The sequence below is a fragment of the Staurois parvus genome, unplaced genomic scaffold (genome assembly GCF_062004578.1).
Source record: "Staurois parvus isolate SC_StPar_1 unplaced genomic scaffold, SC_StPar_1.0 ptg000270l, whole genome shotgun sequence".
NCBI classification, from domain to species: domain Eukaryota; kingdom Metazoa; phylum Chordata; class Amphibia; order Anura; family Ranidae; genus Staurois; species Staurois parvus.
In genome coordinates, this window is record NW_028318066.1 from 2399807 (window position 1) to 2413546 (window position 13740).

A 13740-nucleotide genomic window follows, 5' to 3' on the forward strand; every position below is an offset into this window, starting at 1 on the left:
GTAGGAGGGTAGCAGGACAAGAGGGAGGCATCATGACAGGGGGAGGGTGTCATCTGTTTTCACAAGTTGCCTTGTGTTGATGTAGGTGCTACTGCCATTGATGAAAACTGGTGACTCTTCCTTACCTCCTCCTAGAAACAACAGGAGGAGTTCTTCACTGCCAAATAATAGGATAATGTAGCATTCAACAGTGGGAACAGATCAGCATTGGCAAAACTGTAAAAGGGACCTAACTCCACTATGGAAGCTATTATTATATTAAAAAAAATAAATTTTGAGTTACACTACCAGTGACACCAGTTTTGTACCTAAATTCTCAACTCTGCTTACCCACCAGAGCCATTATCAGGAGGTTCCCTGTTCACCTGTGGAATATTCCATTTATACTTTATGTACCGTTGAATGCAGCAGAAGTGGTGAGACTTAGTGGAGGGGGGAAAACTGGGATCTGTAAAGAGGAGATTTTGCCCTTGCTGTCAATAAAAAATGTAATAAACCAGCAAGTTGGTTAAATTGACCTTTTATCATCATCAACATTACCATTATCAATGTTTCTGTGATGGCCAGCTCTGCAACAATTATTCTTTCTTTTCTTTTATCTTCAGCTATTCAGTGCTATAGAAAAATATTTGTCATCTTTGGTTTCACCTGTAAGTGCTGAAGCTGTAATCACTACATGGAAATACCAGCATCATTTCCTTCTGCCTTTGTAAAGTTCCTCTTTTTGGGTCTATAAAAGAAGATGGCTCCATGTGGCTATCAGTACTCAGCAGCTCTGCATACAGGAGAAGACAAGAGCCCTAAAGGTCAAAGATACCCCAACATCATGTGCTCCACGAAGACCATGCTGTGTATGGCACTCCTTGCAGTTGCAGTAGTCACCGTATCTGCTGGTAAGTGGCGACAGAAGAACACATAGTAAGCAGATAGATAATATGCAGGTGGAAGGATGTATGGTTACATGAACTGATTTATGGAACAAGCGGGTCAGTAAAGATTTTTCCTACATAAACTAGTGAGTTTTTTACTTCAGCCTCTAATATACACAAGGAAACTAAGCAAGGACAATGGGAGGAATCTGTGAGAAAATCTCCCAATTTGTATCACTTTTTATAAAATGACTTAAATGTTTGGCAGGGTTTAAGGAGAAAGAAGAGTAGAAGACAATACAGTGTTATAACTATTTATTGGGCAATATTTTCCCTGTTTGTTTCTGCATCCCATCTTTTATTAATAGATTTTTTGCAACACTGAATGTATTTAATCATGCAGCCATAAAATGACGATTTTCATATGACTGACTGGTAAAGACTACTCAGGACCTCTTCTGAAGATTTTTATATACAGATCCTTCACCATTTTTTTTTAAAAGGCAATCTTGCCATTAGTAAAATATTCCCTCTAAATTCTCAATTTGGACCAATTGGCAAAGCCATTATCCACTAGCTAAATTGATGTGTCATGTTATGTAGCAGATTCCTCATTTGAAAGAACAAACAAATATCTTGGGAATCTGGATGTAAGAAAGTGATACCTTTTATAGGCTTGCTGTTCTAGACTAAGGCACAAAAGCAATCAAGCAACCAACCCAAAAGCTGAATTGGTGGGGATTTCTTCATTTTGGTGGAGATATTGCTTTATGAAATATCAAATGGTATGTATATGAAATGCAGTTTGCTGTCACCTTACATTTTGTTTTAATAACATAGAATTTCACGTGATGGTTAATTCTCTACACTTGTTATTATTTGCAGACACTGATAAATTTAGCACCTGCTGCACCAAGGTCTCCTCAGCTAAATCCAAAGTTCCTATAGTGGACTTCCTCCTACAGCAGCTCCTCCTTGTGTTGAAGCTGTGATGTAAGTATTAAGATTAGAATTTATTTACTATTTGTTACAGGTACTTGTATAGGGTCCTCAATTTACGCAGCGCTTTACATTTATATTGTACATTCACATCAGTCCCTGCCCTGAAAGAACATGCAAACTCTATGCAGATAGTGTCATGGTTGGGATTCAAACCAACGACCCTAGTGCTGCCAGGCAGGAGTGCTAATTACTTAGCCACTGAGCTGGAAGAGAATGGAAGTGGGGAAAAAATACCCATTATTGGGGATAATTGCACCCCATGTGATTGTACTGGATCCTGGTGATGGGCTGCTGAGGTCCTAAGTGCTGCATTGTGGGGAGGGCAGGTGCTGTGCTTTGTGCTATATTCATACAGTATATTTGTAGAATTAACTTTTAACAAATGTTTACATTGATATGAGCAAAAACTAGCCAGTTTCTGATTATATGCATATCTGCTGTTTATATCTTAATGCTAATAAACACTTATGAAGTGTTCTCAAATACTATGTATTTCTTCCAGGTTTATCACAAAAGAAGGCAAGATTCTTTACTCCAGACCTAACTTGCCCTGGGTTATTCAGAAGGTGAAGGAGATTGGGTAAGTTAAGACGATTTAAACCTCAGATTCAAATGCTTAGATTCCAACTTAAAGTGGAACTGCACTGCATCTGAGCACCACAAACCAAAAATGCTATACAATTCATTTTTAATATTCAAAACAAACTCCTCCATCCATTCATGCCTCCATGCTTTATTTTGCTAAGAAAACATTTTGAAAAACACCTCCTGGCATTTCTGGCAGTGGTCATCTTGAGTAAGGGCAGATGTTTCACATAGCAGTTACTTCCTGGAATCCATCTGTCCTTCGCTCAGGCATTGGCTGAGCTCCTTCCCCTCCTGAAGACTCCTGGGATGCATGACATCATTTCCTTAGGCACGGAAACCAGGAAGTTAATGAAGGAATACAAAAAAAGAAAAGGTTAAAACAAGTAAATATGATATACTTTACTAATGCTAGCAGCATAAGGATTAGAAATAGTCCATGCTGATTGAGAGAGTGAAGTTTCGTTTTAAGTATTTAAAAAGCCTCTTGTATGTGCAGATGATCACAGGGAAAGCTCATTTTAGGCCCTCTGTCTTTAACTGGTCTATTTGTAGGCTAATGACTGCTTTTCCAGGGCAAGAGCTTGCCACGCAGATACAGAACTGTCTGAATAAATTATTTATGGCTAGAGGGCATCCAGAAACGTCTGAACGAATGTAGACTCTTGGTAGCCTCCTGGCCTGTCTACATCTACCTAACTTGGCTATTGCCATGAATGGCCAGATTTGTTACACACTGAGTACCTGTAGCCTAGACGAAAGTCAAGGGGTTCAATATGTATGCTAGCCAAAGTGTTGCCCTAATTCATGTCTTACACCAATGCCAAGGCTTCTGTAGTGAGAGAAAATAGAATAGAACAGGGGTGTCTAACCGCATCAGCATGTCTAGCTGCACCAGCATTATGGTTGCCCTCAAAGGGCCAGTTGTACCTGTAAGACTAGATGTCCAGAGCTCCCCACCCTCCCTTACATCAGATGTCAAGAGCCCCCCACCATCAGAAGTCAAGAGTCCCCCACTCTCCATTGCATTACAGTGCACCCCCCTTACTGCTGCTGCAGGGAATAAACTTGGGGCAGAGCTTGGAAGCAGAAAGGGTAGGGTCTGGAGAAGGACTGGAGTCTGCTGAATGCTGAGACCAGGGGAGGCAGAAACGAGGGAATGCTGCAACTGCACAGAGAGGCACAGCATATGTAGGAGATCTGTCATCCTCTCTACTGTGGACTGCTGAGATGGGAAAGGGGGTACAGAGACGATCCTGTCCATGGCTGCATGGAGAAATGCAGGATCTGGCAAAGAAGGTCTGTACTCCTCTCTGCTGCTGAATGCTGGGACAGAAAAGGGGGTGGGGGGTGGAGATGGCCTGTCCTAAGCTGCAAAGAGAGACACAGGATCTGTAGGAGGAGCTCAATCCTCTTCTTTGCTACTGACTGCTGAGACAGGAGAGGAGGGGATGGAGATGAGCCTGTCCCTGGCTGCACAGAGTGACGGAGGATCTGGCTGAGGGGTTCTGTCTCCCTTCCAGTTACTGACTGCTCAGGCAAGGTGGGGGCAAAGACTAGGGGGTGCTGCAGCTGACGGCCACATGAAATGACCTGGAGGGATGGATTCGGCACATGTGGAATAGAAGTTGGGGCTTATTTAGACTGTGTCAAACACACTGCAATTATAAATATGATTCAAACATGGCGTTTACAAACAAGTCTCCCAAGATGCATTATGTCATATTTATATTTTAACCTTTGGTTTTTTTTTGGTTTTTTTTTAGAGGTAAAGAAAAGAAGCATAACAAAATAAAGAAAATGATGACCATGACAGAAACACTGGGTATTCCCATGCTAATTAGTATGAACAAAACTAAGAAGAACCTCAATGACAAAAGCGACGTCTCTAGTTGAACTATGTGGCGTTCAATTAATAGATATTTGACTTTAATTCTAGTAATATATTTGTGTGATTTAAATGAGTGCAAAATTAATTGTATGTACGTGTAGTTAGAGTTGTGATTTATGAATGTGTATTATTTTTACAGTATCATGTACTGTAAAATAGTTTAGCTCTGAAACCACTTATAATGGTCCTCGTGTATAAAAATGTGTATGTCACCCAGAGCAATTTGACATATTTTTCTTTCAGCGGCACTAAAATATGAAAATATATTTTTTTACCATAATTCAGACCCTTGTACTTTCATTCTTTTTTTACTTTTTCTCCTGGTTTAATGTAATTTTTCCTGAGTATTTTGCTCATCATAATTAGCAAATGAATCTGTTAATTTAATTGTGAAATGTATTTAGTTGCAGCAAGATATGAATAGTGCTATGCCTTCCTGAGCATGTCACTTATTAGGGTAATATCCCAACAACCAGACTGCTGTAGTGATGGTAAGAGGATGCCAATACTTTGTAAGCATTGCCGTCCTAGCTCATGGTATGCTGTCCTGCCCTCGGTGCCTCTAGCAGTTAGTAATGTTTCCAATGGAATTGGGAGGGGCCAAAGCATAATAATTCATTTATCACCTAGCACTTTGCACATTCCCCTCGCCATCATAGCTAAGTTAGTTCAGCATTCTTTAATCACTTCATATGACACTTTAATGAAGTTGTTTTACATCATTTTACCATTTTGTGTACCGAAACATCTTTATTTTTATTGAAACTACCTTTTTGTCTGTTTTAAGACATGAAAAATCAACTGGAGAATCAGCACACAGAAAGTTGATATTGTTACAACCAATTATGATTTTTGTTAATTTGTTATTCTCTCTATTTAACTCCACCATTGATTTTACCCAGCTTAATTACAACTCAAAACAGGTTCAAAGTATCTCTTGACAATAGCCTCTGTATGGCAGTTGTCAGAATTCCCCTTGTATTTATTGTTTAATTCCCCTTGCCTGAATAGTTTAATTGTCAATCTATTGTGATGGGCTGTTTTATAATCCTAGTAAAAATTACAAGGCAGTTGAGAAAGCCATCGCAATTTAGTAAGCAAGATATACACGTGTTGGCAGTCAACATGTATGAATCAATTTGCTGCAACGTAGATGCATTCATTTTTTTGCACTGTGGTAAAAAAAAGGTATTGTCATTTGAATGCATGCTGGGATTGTATCTGTACTGCAATGCAAATGTAATTCCTTACTCGATTTTTTGAGTTTGTTTTTGTTAATGAATGTATGTATTTTGTCATATTTATAAAGACAATACCTTATTCACTGGTTCAAGATAAAACTGGATGATTTATTAACCTCTTGCCGACCGCGCATAGCCGAATGACGGCTTCACCGCGGCCGGCCAGTTCTGACGTCCTCCCAGAACGCGCTCTCCTGCGCGCCCCAGGGGGCGCGCACCCGGCGATCTCCGTGATCGCTGTGTCCTACGGACACAGCTGATCACGAGATGTGGTAAAAGGCCGATCATACCGGCCTTTTACCACGTGATCAGCGGTGTCCAATGACACGCTGATCACATGGAAATGCAAGTGCCGGTTCTCGGCTGCACTTTCCTCACGCTGTCAGATCGTGAGGAAAGTACTGCCGAGAACCGGCAGTTGTCAGAGCGGGGATCGGCACCGATCATCAGGGCACTGATGATCAGTGCCCTGATGATCGGTGCCCAGCAGTGACACCCGCAACTTCCGCCCAGCAGTGCGCCCACTAGCTCCGCCCACCCGTGCCCAGCAGTGCACCCACCTGTGCCCAGCAGTGCCCCCACCTGTGCCCAGCAGTGCACCCACCTGTGCCACTCTGCAGTGCCACCTACCTGTGCCCAGAAGTGCCACCTACATGTGCCCAGCAGTGCCACCCACCTGTGCCCACCCACCTGTGTCCACCAGTGCCACCCACCTGTGCCCACCAGTGCCACCCACCTGTGCCCACCCACCAGTGCTGCCCACCAGTGCCACCCACCAGTGCAGCCCAGCAGTGCTGCCAGTCAGTGCCACCAGTCAGTGCCCAGGGGTTTTGCCAGTCAGTGCCGCTAGTCAGTGCCCAGCAGTGATGCCAGTCAGTGCCGTCTATCAGTACCCATAATCAGTGTCACCTATCAGTGCCGCCTATCAGTGCTGCATATCAGTGCCGCCTATCCGTGACCCCTAATTAGTGCTGTCTATCAGTGCCGCCTATCCGTGCCACCTCATTAGTACTGCCTATCAGTGCCCTTTAGTGCTGCCTATCAGTGCCCATCAGTGCCGCCTATCAGTGCCCATCAGTGCTGCCTCATCAACGCACATCAGTGAAGGAGAAAAAATACCTGTTTGAAAAATTTTATAAAAGAAACAAACTTTTTTTTTTTTTCAAATTTTTTGCACTTTTTTTATTTATAGCACAAAAAGTAAAGCGCCCAGTGGCGATTAAATACCACCAAAAGAAAGCTCTATTTGTGAGAAAAAAATTATCAAAATTTCATATGGGTACAATGTTGCATGACCGCGCAATTGTCAATCAAAGTGCGGCAGCGCTGAAAGCTGAAAATTGGCCTGGTAAGGAAGGGGGTATAAGTGCCTGGTAGGCAAGTGGTTAATACTTTAATTAATACTTCAGTACTTTAATGGAAAGTACAGAGAAAAAAATGATGTTTTGTTATTTCAGTATTTCATTCTATAAGATGAATTGTTATATGCAGTGATGTACTTTGGTTTTGTGTTGCCCTAGGCAAGACTAAAATTGGGCGTCCCCTCCTTCCCCAGAAAGACTAAAATCGGGCAACCCCCACCATCTGAATTTGTCCCACTCCAGCCATGGTATACCATTTGGTGCCAAATTATGGTACCTAAAAATCTCCATAGGCAAAATTTAAAAGCCTTTACAAGTTACCTGTTTAGAGTAACACAGGAGGTCTGGTGCTAGAACTCTCACTTTGACTTTCATGGCAGTACCTCACATGTGTGGTGCGAACTCCATTTACATATGCGTGAGGGACCTATGTGCCTGTGAGCATGGGGGAACGGGGGTGCTTTCATTTTTTTTTAATTTTATTTTTTCTTTATTTACATTTTTTTTGTACACTGTACCTTTTTAACTTTTTTTTGATCAACTTTATTTCTATTACAAGGGATGAACAACATCCCTTGTGATAGCATACGCCATGACAGTTCCTGTTTATGGAGAGATCTAGGGTCTATTAGACCCCAAATCTCTCCTCTGGCCTCCCAATGCATGTGATCAGACACAGATCAGTCTGATCGTTTGCATTGGGACTGCATGGTAGAGCCTGGTAAAGGCGTCGGTGGCAGGAGGGGGAGGGACACCCTTCCGCCGCCTGTAAAAGTAATCCAGAGGCTTGTTAGCCCCCAGACTACTTTTATCTTGTGCAAAATGAGAGTGAGGAGAAGAGAGAGGGAGGGAGGGAGCGACAGGGAGAGAGAGGGAGAGACAGGGAGAGAGAGGGGGGAAGAAAGGGGGATACAGGGAGAGAGAGGGGGAGACAGGGAGAGAGAGGGGGGAAGAAAGGGGGAGACAGGGAGAGAGAGTGAGGGAGAGAAGAGAGGGGGGGGGAGAACATAGAGGGGGGGAGAACAGAGAGGGGGGAGAAGAGAGAGGGGAGGAGAGAGAGAGGGGGAGACTCTCTTTGACAAGTAAAGGGGCCCTTATCTGGGGTCCGTGGTGTCTGCGGCTGCACTGATACCTGCCATGCAGCGATGGTCTCCTCTTCTGCACCCCCTCTGCACTGTCAGCTGACCTCTAGGCTCCGCCCTCCGGCCCTATGCAGTGAATGGAATAGACAGCCGGCTGGCTGCAGAGAGGCCGGGTAAGCGGAGCATAGCTGCAATGGTCAGTCCGGCTCTGGGCTTCTTGCCGGATCTTAATGATGGCAGTGGGTACAACAGGGAATCAGAGCTCCGGGAAGGCACAGAGAGGGTAAGACAGCTGGCTTGCCATTAACTCAAGATGACATAAGCCGAGCCCACCTTCCCCTGCTCAAAACTTGCTGAGCCCACCCCTGTCTAAACCCTGCCTTCCACCTGAGCCTGCCTCCCGCCCGAGCCCTGCCAAGCTCTCCTAACCTGCCAAGCCCTGGTCCTTTGTCCCTTCTGCTTGGGGGCAGGGCCTCCCCCCTGAAAACTGCTGCCCTAGGCAAGCGCCTTGTTTGCCTTGCAGCAGATACGCCCCTGGTTATCTGCAGTAAAACAACACCAGCTTTTGAGGTTTCTGTCCTAACATCCTGCTAGACTAACCTTTTTATTCAATAAACCAACGCAAGAAGCAAAGAAATAAATACAATTGCCAACTGATAACCGATCAGAATCTAGCTTATGTTGGCCCTACGTTAGTCATTTTAATGAGTTGAGTTGTTATAGGTTGCTGTGTTTTGTAATTTATTTCTTGAACTCTTTATTTCTTTTTTTAGACTGCTGGCCTTTATTATAAAACTTTTTAAAGAAATCTTAAGGCTTGCTTTACTCATACAATAAAATACAGAGGGAAGTAATATTCCAGATGTGGTTTTCTGGGCTGGTTGCTACATTCAGAGAGGATCTGTTTTTGCATTCTGAAGCAGAAACACTTACTACTTAGTCACTGGTTATCAGACTTACACACCTGTACAATGACACAGTACAGCTAGCTGCTCTGAGTGTTCTAATATACAGGTCTTAAAACCTCAAAAGATCTTTAATCACTCTCTGCTTTATTTAGGTACAGTAGCTGGTATAAGCAAAATCCCCCTCCACTAAAGCTAGCAATACACATTTAGATTTTTCTCATTCATTCCATAGATTGAATGAGAGAAAAGCAATCGATTTCTACTTCCACACTACATGCCAAGCATAGTATTCAGACAGCCACAGCAACCGCGGCTGTCTGAATACCTGAATAGGGCATGCATCTGATAGGATGCAGTCACTCTTTGACGGAATATTTTCCACCTAACTCAGTTGATTTGATCAACCTGGGTGGTGTTGTCAGAGCCATTCACAGCCTAAATGTAGACTGATTCAGCCCGTCCATGTATGCCTACCTTAATAATAATAGTCAGCATTTACAGCACTCTTCAGTCTGCACCAAATCAGCACCTCTTTGTTTCCCATTAGAATCAATAGTCCCTGGGTTTTCAAAAGAAGCCCCTCAGGTGCTAGTAATGCTAGTAATGGCTGCAATAGTAATAAAGTCCAATCATGGGCACTAAGACACTCTATGCAGGCTTTTTACTAACAGTTTCTGGAAATTGGAACTTAAACGGTGGCTATAAAATTAAAAATTAATAATCATCTTTTCTTCTCCTTAAAATGATTCTAGAGGCTGAAGGTCTTTTTTTAACCTAATGCCTTTACTGCATAAAGGTAAAAAAAACCTTCCGAGTGCAGCTCCCCCCCAACATGCTTACCTAAGTCCAATCTCGATCCAGCACTGAGGCTCTCTCCCTCAGAGACAGTAGCAGGAGCCATTGGCAACTGTCAATCGCAGCCAGTGCGGAGAGAGCAGGGGGCAGAGCCGAGCAACACTCTACTCTGTGTGTCAATGGACACACAGATGTGTCTTAGGAGTGAGCCTGCATGAGTGCCCCCATAGCATTCGGCTTGCTATGGGGGGCACTTGGCAGAGGGGACCCCAGAAAAGTAGGATTGGGGCTACTCTGTGCAAAATGATTGCACAGAGCAGGTAAGTTGGTGACATGTTTTTATTAAAAAAATATAGGTTTCCAGACACTTTTAAGTGATCACTTTAATTGTTGGCTGGACCTGGGTATACAGTGGGGAATGCAATTATTTGATCCCCTGCAGCTTTTGTAAGTTTTCCCACTTACAAAGAAATGAAGGGTCTATCATTTTTTATCATAGGTATATTTTAAATGATAGAGACAGAATATCAAACAATAATCCAGAAAAAAAAATATGCTTTAAATTGAGTTGCAGTTCAGTGAGTAAAATAAGTGTTTGATTCCCTACCAACCAACAATAATTCTGGCTCCTACAGACTGGCTATGTGCTCATGTGGGCCACAGATTAGTCCTGTCAATTTAAGAAGGTGCTCCTAAAGACACCTGTGCACAGAATCTCTTTCTTCCATTCAAACCTCACCATCATTATGGGCAAATGACCAAAGAGCTGTCAAAGGACATCAGGGACAAGATTGTAGACCTGCACATGGCTGAAATTGGCTATAAGACCATCAGCAAGAAGCTTGGTGAGAAGAGACAACTGTTGGAGTGATTATTCGCAAATGGAAGAAATACAAAATAACCATCAGTTGCCCTCGGTCTAGAGATCCAAGCAAGATTTCGCCTCATGGGGTAAGGATGATGAGACAAATGAGGGATCAACCCAGAATTACTTGGGAGTAGTTTGTGAATGAGCTCAAGGCAGTTGGGACCACAGTCACCAAATAAACCATTGGTAACACAATATGCCTCCATGGATTGAAATCCTGCAGCGCCCGCAAGGTCCCCCTCCTCAAGAAGGCACATGTAAATGTGAAAGTCTGACGTTTGCCAGTAAACATCTAAATGATTCAGAGAAGGAGTGGGAGAAAGTTTTGTGGTCAGATGGGCACCTGAAAAAGTGTACTTACACGAAACGCGTCAGAAAGGTGCCCCCACACAGTGACCTTAGCCCGCACGGTCCTTATGAACGACCGGTGGCCATCTTGATATTTTATGTAAGTTGTTTACCTGTTTTTATATTACATCCTTTAATAAAAATACTACACTATCGGATACCTCTCTTCTGGGCTTGTTTGTCCTGCGAGCCCCCCCTAAGGTGATTCCTGACATATGAGAGCGGCTTAACATTCCTCTGGTGGCTGATGACGGAATACCTGATGATGAGCTTTCTACCTTCAGACGCATAGTACCTGAATGCTGGTGACCTGGTGATGATCCACGTTGCAGTGCTCCAGATCCAGATGACCAGGAGTAGGTCCTATTTACTCCAATGCGCAATAATTGCGCTATCTGGTTAGTGCAATCAACATTCACTTTCTAAGCCACAGATGTCACGGATTGTTTTTATCATTTTGCAATACGACTGAATAGACTGGCTTTGGCACTATTGTCACTATATGCACCTTTTTCCTTCAGGATATTTGAGATTGCTTTACATCATTGGTTTCAGCACTAAGTTATGTTGCTCATTTGCACACGTATATCATGTACATTTTATTATCTATTTTAATATCCAATTTTTAGTGATGCATATTTTATGTTCATGTATTACTGGAGAGGACTGAGTGAGTAATCCTACACCCCCTGGGCCTGATAAGGGGAGAGAGCATTCTGGTGGGAAACCTGACTAGCTCCTCATCTGGGACTGCTTTCATCTAAAGTGGCAGCTTCTTGTATTCTTGCCCAGGGATTCCCTCAGGCAGCTGGGTGAAGAAAAGAATTAATCTTGGATCTGGGGTGATACACCAGGAGAACTCTCCAAGAAGAGATTTTGCTGTATAGAGACTTGTACATAGTTGCTAAGGAGTTTGTCCTCAAGTTGTAGTTCCTTGGGCATCCCATACACCTCTCAACTCCATCGAAGTTCAAACCCCTTAATAAAACCTAAAAACCAAGCTCAAAGACTGTTTATTAACTCCAGTGTGCAAGGTCTGAAGAAAATGCGTGTTGCCTGACTGTGCAGGACTATAGGGGGACCCAAATCTTTAGCAACTCCTAAGAGGGTAGTGCTACATTCTATTACATCACTTCTGAATTTTTATTCAAGAATTTTCGTAACTTTAGTAACCTCTTCACTTTCGATATGATACTAGCATGCAAAAAAAAACGGACGATCATTCGTCCGATATTTTCAACGTGTATACAGGGCTTTACTTAGCTCGAAACTAAGATCTAGTGACCTATACAATAAGCAGTCATTCTCCCTAGTCCAAGCGCCTAAAAGTACAGGGAATGATTAACCATCATTAAATACTTGGAGTGTCACATTCAGTGCTTTGCCAATATGTCCCTAATAGCTCATTCACACCATTGAGGTGTCACAGTGCACATGTCTAAATGTGTGGTGCATTAAGGCAGTCCATTCATTGAAATGGGTGGCCTAACACACCAAACCAAACCAAAAAAGGTGCTTGACAGACAGGCACTGCCCTTTGACAAGGTGCATCGGGGTGCCACTCAGAATGAATGACTATGTAACACACAATGTGACATTCAGTGAGAATTTACAGGCGGTTAATTATTCCATGTAAAATGGGATGCTATTCAGACTAAATAACTTTCTTTTGCATAATGTGACATGCACCATGCACTTATAAAAGGTTAATGTAGAACTAGGCACAACTTTTTTTTCATACTGGATAGAGCAAGGGAGGAATAACCTCTGCCAGATTTTTTTTTGTTTTGACATCTGTGTCCCATTGCAAAGATTTACCTTCACTTCCTGTCCCATAGCTAAACAGGAAGTAAAAGGAAATCCATGCAAATTAAGGGAATTCCTTTGGGACCCCCAGGTAACCAGAACTAGTGTCCCTATTGGAAGATTTCCCATCTTCTACTTTTCTGGGGACAACCCAAAATTTGGGATTTTCTTTTATTTTCACTTTCAATGATAATGATAAACAGCAAAAATAAAGAGGGTGAATCTCTTTAACAGGGGGCACAGGCAGCAATAGAAAGTGATAAGTGTTCTAATCCATCTCCACTCTATCTAAAACTAAAGAAAACATTTTGCCTTTAGTTATACTTTAATTAGTCCATATATTTTAAAACACATGCACTAGAAAGATTGACTGCTTTATTCAGAATGAATGGCACCACATTGCACCAACACTGATAATTGTGCATTACTGAGCGTTAACACAACGCACTAATGTGAATGGGCTCTGAGTGTTGACAAAGAGGTTGCTCTATGAATTTGCACAGTGATACCTGTAACAATTGTGCGCAATAAAGACATGGAAGTTGTACTCAAAAGCCATCGTGTGAAAGTCTCATGAGCAGTGTTCCTACTGCCTCCCCCCCTTTGCAAACTATGGAATTTGTAGCTTAAACTTTTAACAAACTTCAAAAGAACCTCTTATCTTAATTAAAACACAAAAAGATGCAGTGTCCAGACCTGACCAGAGCTGTAAACAGCTAATTAGTCTAGGCAGGATGTCTATTTCCACAAACCATGAAAAACACTTTCCACTGCCCTATCGTAAAACAATAATAACTCAGTCAAGCCGTCACATGTGACCTTTAAGGCTCTAGGAATATAGAGCATGCCATAAAACGTCTATCCCACAACGTAACAATTCCACATACAATTAATAGAATTCAACAGGAACAGGGCACATTAATTTTGGGTATATATTTGAATGGGGAATATCATACTGAACAAATCAAGGTCATACATAACTAT

At 42.5% G+C, this 13740-nt stretch overlaps 1 long non-coding RNA gene across 1 annotated transcript in view; it reads right to left on the reverse strand.

Annotated features, from left to right (window-relative positions):
* Nucleotides 1-2584: 2584 nt before the first annotated feature.
* Nucleotides 2585-13740, reverse strand: part of LOC149459182 (uncharacterized) — a 34075-nt gene continuing 22919 nt past the window's right edge. Inside the window, exon 3 of the long non-coding RNA XR_016313318.1 lies at nucleotides 2585-2782. This is a non-coding gene — a long non-coding RNA (uncharacterized LOC149459182). The remainder of the gene's footprint in view (nucleotides 2783-13740) is intronic.